Here is a 12,107-nt window from a genome sequence, read left to right as displayed (position 1 = left end):
GCGCCCCCGCCGCTGGCAGGCCCGGGTGGTTTTCGGGAGGTTGGGATGCACGATAGGGATCAGCCACAGCCCTCGGTGAGGCACCGGGCGCACCCTGCCCGGGCACGGCCCCGCTGCGCCATTCGCAGCTCCCCCAGCCGAGGCCCGGGACGGCTCTGGATGTGCCCCCAACCCCAGACCCACCCGGGATAACCCAGGATAACCGCAGAAGGCCGATTTCAGGGAATCCCAGCGTGGTTTGGGTCAGAAGGGACCTCAGAGATCATCCCATGGGCAGGGACACCTTCCACCGACCCAGGTTGCTCCAAGCCCTGTCCAGCCTGGCCTTGGACACTGCCAGGGATCCAGAGGCAGCCACAGCTTCTCTGTGCAACCTGTGCCAGGGCCTCAGCACCCTCCCAGCCAGGAATTCCTTCCCAGTATTCCCTGTGTCAGTCTAAAGCCATTCCCTGTGTCCTGTCCCTCCAGCCCTTGTCCCTAGTCCCTCTCCAGCGCTCCCGGAGCCCCTCTAAGCGCTGCTTTGGGCCTCAGCTCTCCGAGCACCGGCGCAGGATGAGCTGGCACGTATGGAAAAAACCCCTAATGAAGCCAAGGAGCGTTAATGAGCAGCTGGAAACCATCAACCCAAACCTGTTTTGGCTGCGGGTGCCGCCCCGACGTGCCAGACGAGCTGGGAGCTCCGGGGGAGGAGGAGGAGGAGGCTGAGGCTGCTGCTGCCCTCAGGGCGCTGCGGAGATGAAACGGGGTTTGTAAATCCGCGTCTGCATCCAGGGCTGGGGAAGGAAGGGCTGCTCGGGCCGGGAGGCAGCACCCAGCACCCTGACTCACCCCCCGCTCTCCCAAAGGGCGCCCGAAACCCGCCCGCCGCCCTTCCCCGACGCAGCTTTACCCACCCGAAAAACAGCCGGGAAGCAAAAGAGAAAGTTAAATCTGATTTCAGCACTTTCTGCCTCTTTTTTTTTTTTCCCCCCTGTCTTTTTTCCCCCCCCTCTCATTTTTTTCCTTGTTATTACTTTTATTAGCCTCGCTTCTTTGGCTGCGGGGCCTCGCACAGAGAAGGGAGTGTGGCGTGGGTGTTACCGGCTGCTGGCGCTCTCCCCGGCTTCAGAAAGAAATGCCAATTACTAATTTCATGGAGATAAGCCATCCTGAAGGAGGGGAGGGAGAAAAAAATAAGAGAAAAAGGGAAAAAAAAAAAAGGAAAAAAAATATCTCCCGGCTTTGAAATGTGAAAGGCGCCTGCATTTATTTACTTTTTCATTTATTTATTTCTTTCTCTGCGGCTTGTGGGGGCACCAGGATTGCTCAGCTCTGTCAGGGGAGGGGTGGGAGCACCTGAGGGGCGCTGCTGGGAGATGGAATTGGCATATCCATGGATCCATACCCACGCACACACGTGAGCCTGCTGGGTGTGGATCCTGCATCCCGCTGGATGTGATACCCAACCCTGCGAGCCCCGGGGCTGGCACAGGCTCCCAAACCTTGTATCCCACCAGTATCCACCAGTCTCCCGCTCTCCGCAGCACGAGGTGACGCCTCTCCCAGCTCCTCCCTCCCGTCCGGCTCCCACAACCCGCAACCACCGAGGGCAGGGGCCGGGGAGGGAGAATGACGGTGCCCGGAATGAATCTGGGTGTAGTTTGCATTTTTATTGCTCCAGCCTCAGATTCCAGCCTACAGAAAGGTTTCAAAAAGGATTAGATGCCATAAAACCTTTAATAATCCTCCCACATCTTACGTTTAATTATTGTTTTTACACATGCGGAGCCAACACGCCTGGAGCGAGCAATCAAGGCTCGCACGCCACTCCTCCTGCTTCCCGGCTCTCCCGAGAGTCTCCGCCGGGATGAGCCGGGAGGTCTCCTCCTTCCCAAAAACACTCCTCCCCCACAGTCCAGCCTTATAAAAGCTCATCCCGGTGCAGTGGAGGTGCTCCATGTGCTCCATGGTGGGAGCTGGGATGTGGGATCGGTGCCGGAGGGAGCCCGCAGTGCTGGGGACACACATTCCATGTCCCCACCGGAGCTACTGAAATCGCTCCTGGCTGGGAACGGCAGAAAATCCTCGTCTCCAGTTCAGAACCGCCTGTTTGGGAGGAAGATTTTGTCACTAATTTGGTGCCATCGGAATCGTTGCTGTTTCTTTGGGGGGAAAGAAAAGAAACGTCAAACCTTAGGATTGTTTGCTTCATCTCACCAGCGTCTCCCTGAGCCCAACAGGCGTGGAGACCGGGAGAGAGGAAAATCACAGGATGTGGAAAACGTATCCAAATTGGGGTTTGGGGGAGTATTTAAGAGGCTGCATTATTCATAATAAACCATTTCAAGGCACCTGCTCTGCATCCTGAGCATCGGCCACAGGGGTGGCACTGCTGTCACACCCACAGGGACACGGAAACGCTCGGGGCCACGGGGCCGTGCTCCTGTGGGGACAGACACGGGGTGGGGATAAATAACTCCACTGGGCATTCCCTGATGAGGATAAGTAACTCCATTAGGCTCCCAGTGAACTGGTTTATTATTATTAATTATTATTATTGTCATTATCATTATTATTGCCATCGTAAGTGCTGCTTCCCCTGTTGCCTGCAGCATGACTCCATGGAGGAAGGAGTTTTCCCAGTTATTTCTGGGATGGGGGACCAACAAGCTCTTCTACTCCTGTGCCTGCTGGAATTCTCCCTGTTTCTTTAGGAATTTTCCCCGTTGGATCAGTGGTGGGCTGGGATGGCCTCAGTGTGGGGTCCTCTGGTCACCTCCCAGGTGAAGCAGAGCATGTCTCATCCCTGGAAGTGTCCCAGGCCAGGCTGGACCGGGCTTGGAGCAACCTGGTCCAGTGGAAGGGGTCCCTGCCCAGGGACGGGATGAGCTTTAGGATCCCTTCCAACCCAAACCGTTCCAGCTCCGGATCCCAGCCCCAGGAGGCTTCTCGGGGTGCAGGCAAAGCGCTGCCTGAGCTGCTCTGACCTTTCACCCTCCGAACCATCCAAAGTTTCAGTGATTCGGCCTCTGACTCATTGGTGAGGAAGACTTTTCTCACCACCAGAGCCGCCTCCCTGCGGGGACTTGGGTCCTGTTGGGGGTCTGTGCCCGGAGGCAGCCCCGGGGCCGGGCAGGGACGGGAGGAACAATCGGTCATTTCTTCGGGGCCCATTAAAATCCCGGCCGGACAAAGGCGGCCTGTGCTGCCCAGATGTTTTATTCATGGCCGGCCTGGGAGCACAAACAAGCCCGGCTTATCCTGCTGCCCTTTGTGCTCCGTGCCTGCGGAGCCGGGAACGGCAGAGCGGGGCCGGAGCCTCCCCGCCGGGGGTGGGGGAATTGCTGTGGCACCAGTGCAGCGGCTGCTCCCCCTCCCCAAGCTCAGGACAGGCTGGGGCACCCCGGGAGCTGCAATCCTTTCCCGGTTTCTCTGCTTGGTGGCACTTGTTCATCTGGGGCTCAGGACAAGGTCCCTCCGCCAGGCTCCTGAGGACACGGGGACAGTGCCTGCCCCCAGCAGCGGGAAAAGGCCACTGCAAACAAAGCAATAATGGAAGAGTCGTCCTTAGTCCCCGCCGATCGTTTCTGACTGAATATTAAACCCACCCCGATCTTCCCTTAATGCTCCATTTCCGCGGGTGTTTGTCTCGTTGGGGGCAGAGGATTCGCCCCCCTGCGCACACGCGGGGCTGCGGCACAACACGAGAGGAGCTGGAAAGGAACTTCTGGAGGGAAATAACTGCAAATTCAGCTGTTGGAAAGGCTGGAAATGAAGTTCATTCCCAGTGAGCAGCGATCCGGGGTGCTCGGGTCAGGAGGGGACATCATCCTCGGAGGGACAGAGCAGAGCTGCCCTGCGGGGGGACACAGACGGCTCGGGGTGGGAGACAGGGAGGGCTCAGGATGGGGCACAGGAACAACTCGGGGTGAGGGACACGGGTGTGACAGGTGGAGGACATGAGAGTCACATGGTGGGGACGTGGGTGTCGTGGGGCTCATGGAAGAACAGTCACAGAGCACCTGTTTGGGGATGAACCCTGGGATTTTGGGGCAGGGATCTCCCCCAGTAGCCCAGCCTGTTCTGCCACTCCGAGGAGCAGACATGGAGGTGGTGCTGGATGTGATCCATGCTCCAGGTGGGATGTGGGAGCCCCATCCGCCCTCAATCCCAGCCCGAGGGCGGTGGGGCAGCAGGGAAGGAGCAGACTGGGGTGGGCAGTGGGGGATCCCCCTCTGAGAGGCAGTGGAAGAGAGGCCACAAATCTCCATTTGCATCCCTGAGCTGCTGGTGCTCAGGGTGAGGAAGACCCCGCTGTCCATGGCAAAGCCAGATCATCCAAGGGCTGGAAAAACCAAAGCTCCTCTCCAGGCACGACTTTGTTTTCCTGCTCGAACCCAGGCTCCGCAGAATTCCCAGCATGTCCTGGGACGTGAGACGAGCAGGCACCGGGTGGGGGAAAAACTGGGGAAAAAACATTTAAAATTCTCTGGGATGTGACTGGGAAGGACTGTGCCTTCCCCCTCCAGAGCGGGGCTCAGCCACCCCTCAGTGACCCCACTCGGTGTCACCCTCGCAGCCTGTCCCTTCCCAAACCGGGATAACCCCGCAGGATGCGCGGCGGAGGAAGATGGGAGGCGTGCAGCGAGCTCGGGTGCCAGAAATACCAGAGGAATTAGCGAACTGGGCTGCAGCTCTCGAGTGAAACCATTGATTGGGGCAGGACTGTTCCCTGCCGTAATCCTCTGTCACCGGTGCTGCTGCAGAACTGAACCGTACCGGGCTCGGGGCCCAGCGAGCCCCGGGGCTACTGCTGGGGCTGGAAAGCCTCGCTCGTTGCCCAACGCGATTTGCAAATCAAGTGCGTTTCTTTCTTCGCTTTGTAATCGCTGAGCACTGGGAGCACTGGGAATGTCTCGCTGAGCGCCGTCTGGAGCTGAGGTGTGCCCGGCTCCCCGAGCCTTATCTGCTGCATCTCCTCCCGCCGGACACCTGCGCCAGGAGGGGAAGGGGATTTGTCCGGGCTTGAGCAGCTCTGGGTGATGCGGCTTTCGCAGTGTTGTGGTGGCAGTGGCAGACATGGACCTGCTCTGTCCCCTCCCTCCCGCGGGCTCTCAGGAGGGGACACCAAACGTGTCCTGTAATCCAAAGTCATTTCAGTCTCCTCAGGGAGAACAGGAGAGAAAGCTCCACCAGGACTCCGGCTCGCCCTGCTCCAAAGGCCCCAGAGGAAACAGCCTGTCCAAGGAACCACAGAATCCTGGAATTGTGGAATCACAGAGTGGTTTGGGCTGCAAGGGCTCTGGAAAATCATCTCGTTCCACGCCCTGCCAGTGACGCCTTCCACGAGACCAGGTTGCTCCAGCCTGGACACCTCCAGGGATGGGGCAGGGAGAGTGGGCACAGGGAAGTTTAACACTCCCGATATTTTTGTGAGGGACCTTCGCATGGACAGTGCTCAGAGTTTATAGAATTGGGTGACTCCAGAACAGACAGAGGAACGGCCTTCCCAAGGCACTGCCAGGGTGGCAGGGAAGGGACAAACGAGCTGCCCCTGGGGAGCTCCCTGTTGTTTATCGGGAACAAAAAAAAAAAACCTGGCGAAGAAGGAAGCTTGGAAAGAAGATGGAGCAAGTGCCAGGCGAGGGAGGCTCCATCCTGCCAGGAGCACCGGGAGTTCAGCTGGGCTCTGCCAGCCCTGGTGACACCCGGAGCTGCTCCCTTCAGCACCGGCGCTTGTCAGCCAACCCCTCGCTTTGGCCGCTGAGCTGAGGCACATCCCGGCTCCTCTCCAGGACTTCAGCCCTGTGCCTCTGGAAGTGCAGCTCTTTGGAAATTGCCCTTCTTGGGGCTTTTGATGTAGCCCGGGAGGAGGTGCGTGGTGAACGTTGCTTCACTGCTGTTTGTGCAACCTCGCTGCTGCAAATCCCTCATTATTCACGATGCTATCTCGCCACTTGATATGCAGAATAGCTCAGAGGTACCGTTGACTACATTTTTCCAGCTCTTTGATGTGCCAGAGATAACTCGTTTCTGTTTCGCAGCCATTAAGTTCGGTGGAAATCATTACACCACGTTAAACGCGGCGCTTGTTCTTTAATCAGCGCCCTTCTGGTTCCAGGCTTGGTGTTGCAACCTGTCAGACGTGGAAAAATATCCTCTGAACCCAGGTGAACAGTGCTGGAGGAAGTGAGAGCAGCTCGGCAGAGTTTCTGCAAGGTCAGAGGTCCCAGGCTGAATCCTTTGGGAGATTCCAGCATCCCTGTGGAGGCAGCAGGGCTGGCGGTGCTGTGGAAGTGCCCCTGGCAGGGTCCAACTCCCCGCACATCAGACACGTGGTGGGTGCTAGAGCCACCCAGATCAGACCCCCCAACTCATACATCATCAAATCCTGGGGTGGTTCAGCTTGGAAAGCACCAGAACGTTCATCTCGTTGCCACGAGCAGGGGCACCTTCCACAGAGCAGCTTTCCCAGGGGGTCGTGCCCACCCTGAGGGCACAGGAGCACGGCCAGGATGTCGCACCCAAGAGGGCAGGAGGGAAGCAGAGTAGGGAGAGGCTCCCACAAAGCAGCAGCCCAGCAGCTCCAGGAAGGAGCCTGGCAGAGCCATGCTCTGAAATTCAGGAGGAATTTCTTCCTGGAAGGGGTGGTCAGGCATTGGAGTAGACTGTCCAGGCAGGTGGTGGAGTGACGTTCCTGGAGGTGTCCAAGGAAGGCCTGGGCGTGGCACTCAGTGCCCGGGGCTGAGAACAAGGTGGGGATCAGGCACAGCTTGGACTCGATGTTCTGGGAAGACTTTTCCACCCTGGATGATCCCAGGATTCCGTGCTCCTCACGGAGCCTCCAAAGCCGCGTGGTTTCCAAACACAGGTTGGATTTGCTTGGCAAAACCTCAAACCTCGAGAGCACGAGGGAGACCAGTGAAGATGGGAACCCCTGTGTCGGGGCAGGGCTGGGACCGGGCTGCCCACGCCGGGACAGGGCTGGAGCCTGGCCGGGCGCCCGCAGCGCCTGCTCGGCTCCCGTTCGCCTCTCGCCCTCCGAGGCTCCGGCGAGCCACGAGCCGCTTTCGTTTCCTGCTTTCCTGCAGCCTTGGCGTGTTTGGGGTGGCCTCGGTGTCTGTGACGTGAAAGCCCCGGTTATAAACACATCGCCCCCGTCTCCAAAGGCTTTGTGGCGTTTTCCTGCCTGCGCTCTCCATCCCTCTGGGAAGGTCGGGAGCGGGAGGAGCAGAGTGGCTCCGGCGGTGGCGGCGGAGCTGTTCCCTGCCTGGGGACGGCCCCCAGCGCGAAGCCACCAGCGCCTCCGGAGCCCTGCTCGGCTTGCAGATGTTTATCACGGCTTGCAGATGTTTATCGCGGCTGATACAGCTGCGCTGGCTCTTTGCACAAGAGGAAGGCGAGGTTCTGCAGCGCTGAGCTGATCCAAGCCCCGGTGGAGCAGGACCTCAAAGGGCTTTGGCATCTCTCATTCCCGGCGCTCCCGAGCACGTCCAGGACCTGCTGGCTGCAGACGGGCCACCGAGCCCCTCCCCGGGGCCGGGGTGCCCAGTTTGCTGCGCTGCTATTGTCACAGGGCAGCGCCCACGGCGCGGCTTGGGGTAAACACGGGAGCAGCCCGGTAATTACGGCCCTAATTCAGCCAAGCATCCCCACTTAGAAGGCACCTAAGCATGTGCTTAGAGATAATTACATGCTTAAGGATCTTTCCTGAATAAGCCCGGATTTAAGGCTGTGTTTGGTGTCTCCTGTACTTAACTGTGATTCAGCTAAACACCCCCCCTCCAGCCTAAACCCATCGGGAGGCGATTCCAGCGCTGCAAACCAAACCTCCCTGTGCCTCTCTCCGCAGGCTTGCTCTGGAGATAGGAAAACAAATTTCCTCCTGATTCCTATGGCTTTGTTTTCCTACTAGAGCTTCCCTTCCCGCGAGCCAGCGACTTCCAGGCTGTTGGGAACTGCAGGGACGTGAAATGGCTCCTCTGCCAGGCTGGGGGAAAAGCGAGACAGAAAGGCCTCGGTGGAAGGCGCCCTGCTGCAAGAGGCAGGGCTGCCCCAGCTCCTCTGCTCACAGTCACTTTTTCCACCACATTTGCATCTCTCTGCTCTTTTCTCGCTTTCCTCTCAGCAGTTTCTGCTCAGCCCCTGAGTGTGAACCCGGGGCTGTGGCTGCTGCTGGCTCTGTCCCCACCGGGGGGTCACGGCTGTGGCCGGGGCCAGACCCCCAGCAGGACCCACAACAGGCGGAGGTTGGACCCCAGAGCAGCAAAACTCACTGGGCTTAGTGAAGGATGAGGGGCTAGTTGGAACCAGCTGCCCCCGCTGTGGCTTCTGCTTTTAACATCATTTCTTTAACAAATCAGGGCAAGGCCTTGCAGGAGAAAAGGAGTTCGAGGCAGTGGTTTGGGTGTTCTGCTGCTGAAATTCCCCAGGGAGACATTCCCGGACCCAGAAATCCCAGCAGAGCTCCCCCTTCGGCTGCTTGATAATCCAGAAAGCCTGGAGACCTGCCTGGAATGCTGGCATTTTATCCAGCATTTCAGAGTCATGCAGGGGAGTTTCTGGCACACATCGCGTGCTGGGCCATGTGTGGCTCTAAACCCCGGCTCCAGAACGGGATGGGTCCCACCCCAGGCTGGGTCTCCATCAGGTGTTCCTGTGTCCCCCAGACATCCCTGCCTGGCACAAGGATGCTGCTCCCTCTGAGCACCACCTGCCCATCGCCTCGACTTGCGCTCTTCCCACTCTCTCCTTGGCCACTGACTTTTTCTGTGGGCCACCCATCCTGAATCTGCTGGTGATTCCTGCCTTAGACCAGTGGCTCATCCAGCATTCCCAGACGGAATTGCCCAGGAGTGAGGGCTTCAAGTGCTCTGAGCATGGTGGGAGCTCCAGCAGCTCCCCCAGTGCTCCCCATCAAAGCGTTCCTCCATCCCTGTCCTCCGCAGCAGCACCTTCAGCACCCTGGAGCAGGGATAATCCCTCAGAGAGAGCCCCAGGTCTTTTCCAGGCTCCCTTCCCTGCTGAGGGACAGCCCCAGAGCCCATTCTTTGGTGGGCACATCCTGGGAGCTCCGAACAGCGGCGATCCTGCGGTGGAGCGTTCCGGATGCTGCCAGTGCCAGTGCCAGGCCCCTTCCCAGCGCTGCCAGCCCGGAGCTCTCAGAGCTGGATGAAGTTCTCCCGGCATCCATTAGCAACAACAAACAATATCAGCTCGCTCATTGTTGTAGGCTGGGTTATTAGTGCTGCAGAAACAGCTCCCCGGACACCCCCGGAGCCAGCGAGATTCATCTGCGTCTCATTAGCACAGCCTTCCCCCTCTGTTTGTTCTGCTCAAATTAACTCTGCTCCCGCAAAACAGAGAGGGTGAACCGTCTTCGCTGCCTGGCACAGCCTGGCACAGCCCTGCACTGCCCATCCCATGGCTGGCCCCAAATCCAGGGGCTCCTGATGGATGTGAGGGACTGACCCCAAAGCCAGGCCTGTTCCCACAAGCTGTTCCATTCTCCAGCAGAATGCCCATTCTATCAGAGCTCGGAGCAGATCTGCGGGAAGAGCTGCATCCCAAGAGGCAGAAATGCCCTGGAGTGAGGGGCGGGCGCTGCAGCTCCTCTCTGCCACCCTGCATTTCCACCACCTCCCTCCACAAGCTCCCTGAAACATCACTGAGTCTCCTCCCTGCCTCCCTCCCTGTCCCAGTCCCCTCCTGACCAGGACATTTCCACCCTTGCATCCCACACGGCCCCATTCCCAGGGAGAGATGCTTGGGAGCATCCCTGGGTAGGACCTGCCTGCTCCTCCTGCCCACACGGCACCTGCGGCCTCCTCCAGCCCGGGCTGGGTTCCAGGATGGTTTCATGGCTGGGTCCCACCAGGAATGACCCCGTGGCCCCCGGGAATGTGCCCCCGGAGCAGAGGTGGCACCGCTGTGGGTGTGCAGGGTGGGAGATGAGGAGCTGGGGTGGGATGGGGCTTTCCCGAGTACGGCACACAACTCAGGGAATTTCGTGTTTGTACTCACATGTCCTTAACCCTGTGGAGCCGTGAATGCTCCTGTAAAATTACATCTGTTCCTCGTCAGGCTCAGCACTTCCCTTCGGCTGCCAAAGCCGCCTGGATATTTATAAAACAAGCCAGAGCCAGCCCAGAGCCCAGGGCCCACACAGAGCACGTCTGTCAATCACAGTGAGAGAAACACGGATGGAAATGTGGGCACGGACCCGCCCAGTCCCGGCACCGCAGCACACCCAGGGCTGGGGGGCTGACAGCAAATAACCCAAATCCTGACACAAATCCACACCTGGGTGACACAGGGAGAGGTCATCCCAGGGGCTGGAGATGCTGCCGTGGGATTCTGGGGTGATCCAGGCCCTCTGCACAGTGAGTTCCGTGGGATGGACACAAATGGTCCCAATCCTCAGCATCCACAGGCAAATCCATAACAAATCACCCCTGGGATGAACCCAGAGCTCCCTGCCCCGCAGGTGCCCACCCTGGGCTGGATCCCTGTGGTGCTGGGGTGGGATCCAGATCCAGGCGTGCCCAGGGATGTTCTTCTGAAGGGTTGGGGCCAGCAAGGATTTTTTTCACAGAAACATGGAATGGTTTGGATTGGAAGGAACCCTAGAGCTCATCCCATCTCATCCCACCCCTGCCATGGGCAGGGACACCTCCCACTATCCCAGGCTGCTCCAAGCCCCAGTGTCCAACCTGGCCTTGGACACTTCGAGGGCTCCAGGGGCAGTCATGGCTTCTCTGGGCACCTTGTGCCAGGGCCTCCCCACCCTCACAGGGAACCACCCCTTCCTTATATCCAAGAAAACCTACTGGTTTATTTCATAACTTTAACACTGAGCCCCTCCAGCTCGGTGTTCAGAAAGGCAAAATAAAATCAAAGCTGAGCAGGCCCTGTGCAGGAGTTGGACCCCAACACCACCAGGCAGAGACTGGAGAGCACTGGGAGGCAGAACATGAGGCTCCCTAAAGCCACCAGGCTGTTGACCTGGCGAGGTCGGGGCTCTGTAGCCTCCAGTGGAGTGACAATGGCAATTGATCCTGCTGGGAGGTTCAAAATAACCCAAAGCCACTGGCCTGGAACGTGGGGTTCAGCTGGAGCAGGGTTCAGCCAGAGCGGCCCCATGTCCGTCAGCAGCAACTGGGAGTCACAGGGCCGTGCGTGGGACAGTGACAGGCCCCTCCCCAGACTGTCCCTGTGCTGGTGTGGCCCACTGAGGGGTGGCTTCGGCTCTGCCCAGGGGTGGGATGGCCTTATCGAGGGAGAAATGCTGGAATGTGGGCAGAGGGAGACTCTGGTGGTGAAACCATGGGGAGCTGTGACAGGCAGAGCTGAAACCGAGGGGGCTTTGGAAATGGTTGGTGCAGCATGGCATGGCAGGGAATGGCAGGGAATGGCATGGAAGAGAATGGCACAGCATGGCACCACATGGCACAACGCATGCCCAGGGCCGGCCGGGCATGGCAGCTCTGCAGCCCCAGGAAAGCTTTTCCACAACACCACAAGACCCCGGAATCCTCATTCGGAACAGGGGGTCACAAAAAAAGCGGGCTGGAATCTCGTCCCTCTTGCCCGTGCCGGGAAGCAGCACTCCGGGGCTAACTGGGATGGGCTGGGCCATTTCCCCGTGCTCTTGGGCTGTGCTGGAAATGAAGGATGAAGGTGATAAAGGGTTTATTTTAGCAGCAGCAGCAGCAGCAGGCACGGAGCGCTCGGGAACGCACCGAGGCAGAGCTCAGGCAGCCCCATTCCCATTCCAGTCACGTGCCCCCAAAATTGCAAATGGAGATTTGTTACATTTCATTTGCTCCCATCCCTGGGAAGCCATTTGCGATGAGTTCACGTCTCCCAGGAGGCTCCATTCCAATCAAAGGGAAAAGAGAGGAGGGAAGGAAGCCCCTCCATGACGGCGGCAGCGATATCTCAGAGCCGATGGCTGGGAGCCGACGGGAGCTGCAGGTTAAATACAGGCAGCACACAGGCAGGGCTGGGGCTGCCCGGGCTGGGGGACACTGGGACACTGCCCCGGGCTGGGGGACACTGGGACACTGCCTCGGGCTGGGGACACTGGGACACTGCCCCCGGCTGGGGGGACCTGGGACACTGCCCCC

General features: G+C 59.0%; 1 long non-coding RNA gene across 2 annotated transcripts in view; it reads right to left on the bottom strand.

Moving 5' to 3' along the window:
- The window catches only part of LOC108447685, a 5,218-nt gene extending 4,436 nt beyond the window's left edge, over positions 1–782 (bottom strand). For both annotated transcript variants that reach the window (XR_001863344.1, XR_001863348.1), the window contains exon 1: positions 631–782. This is a non-coding gene — a long non-coding RNA (uncharacterized LOC108447685). The remainder of the gene's footprint in view (positions 1–630) is intronic.
- Between the last annotated feature and the right edge of the window lie 11,325 nt (positions 783–12,107).

Source organism: Corvus brachyrhynchos, unplaced genomic scaffold (genome assembly GCF_000691975.1).
Source record: "Corvus brachyrhynchos isolate BGI_N302 unplaced genomic scaffold, ASM69197v1 scaffold200, whole genome shotgun sequence".
NCBI lineage: Eukaryota > Metazoa > Chordata > Aves > Passeriformes > Corvidae > Corvus > Corvus brachyrhynchos.
The sequence above is the reverse complement of the archived record's forward strand: the minus strand, read 5'-3'. Positions and strand labels throughout refer to the sequence as shown.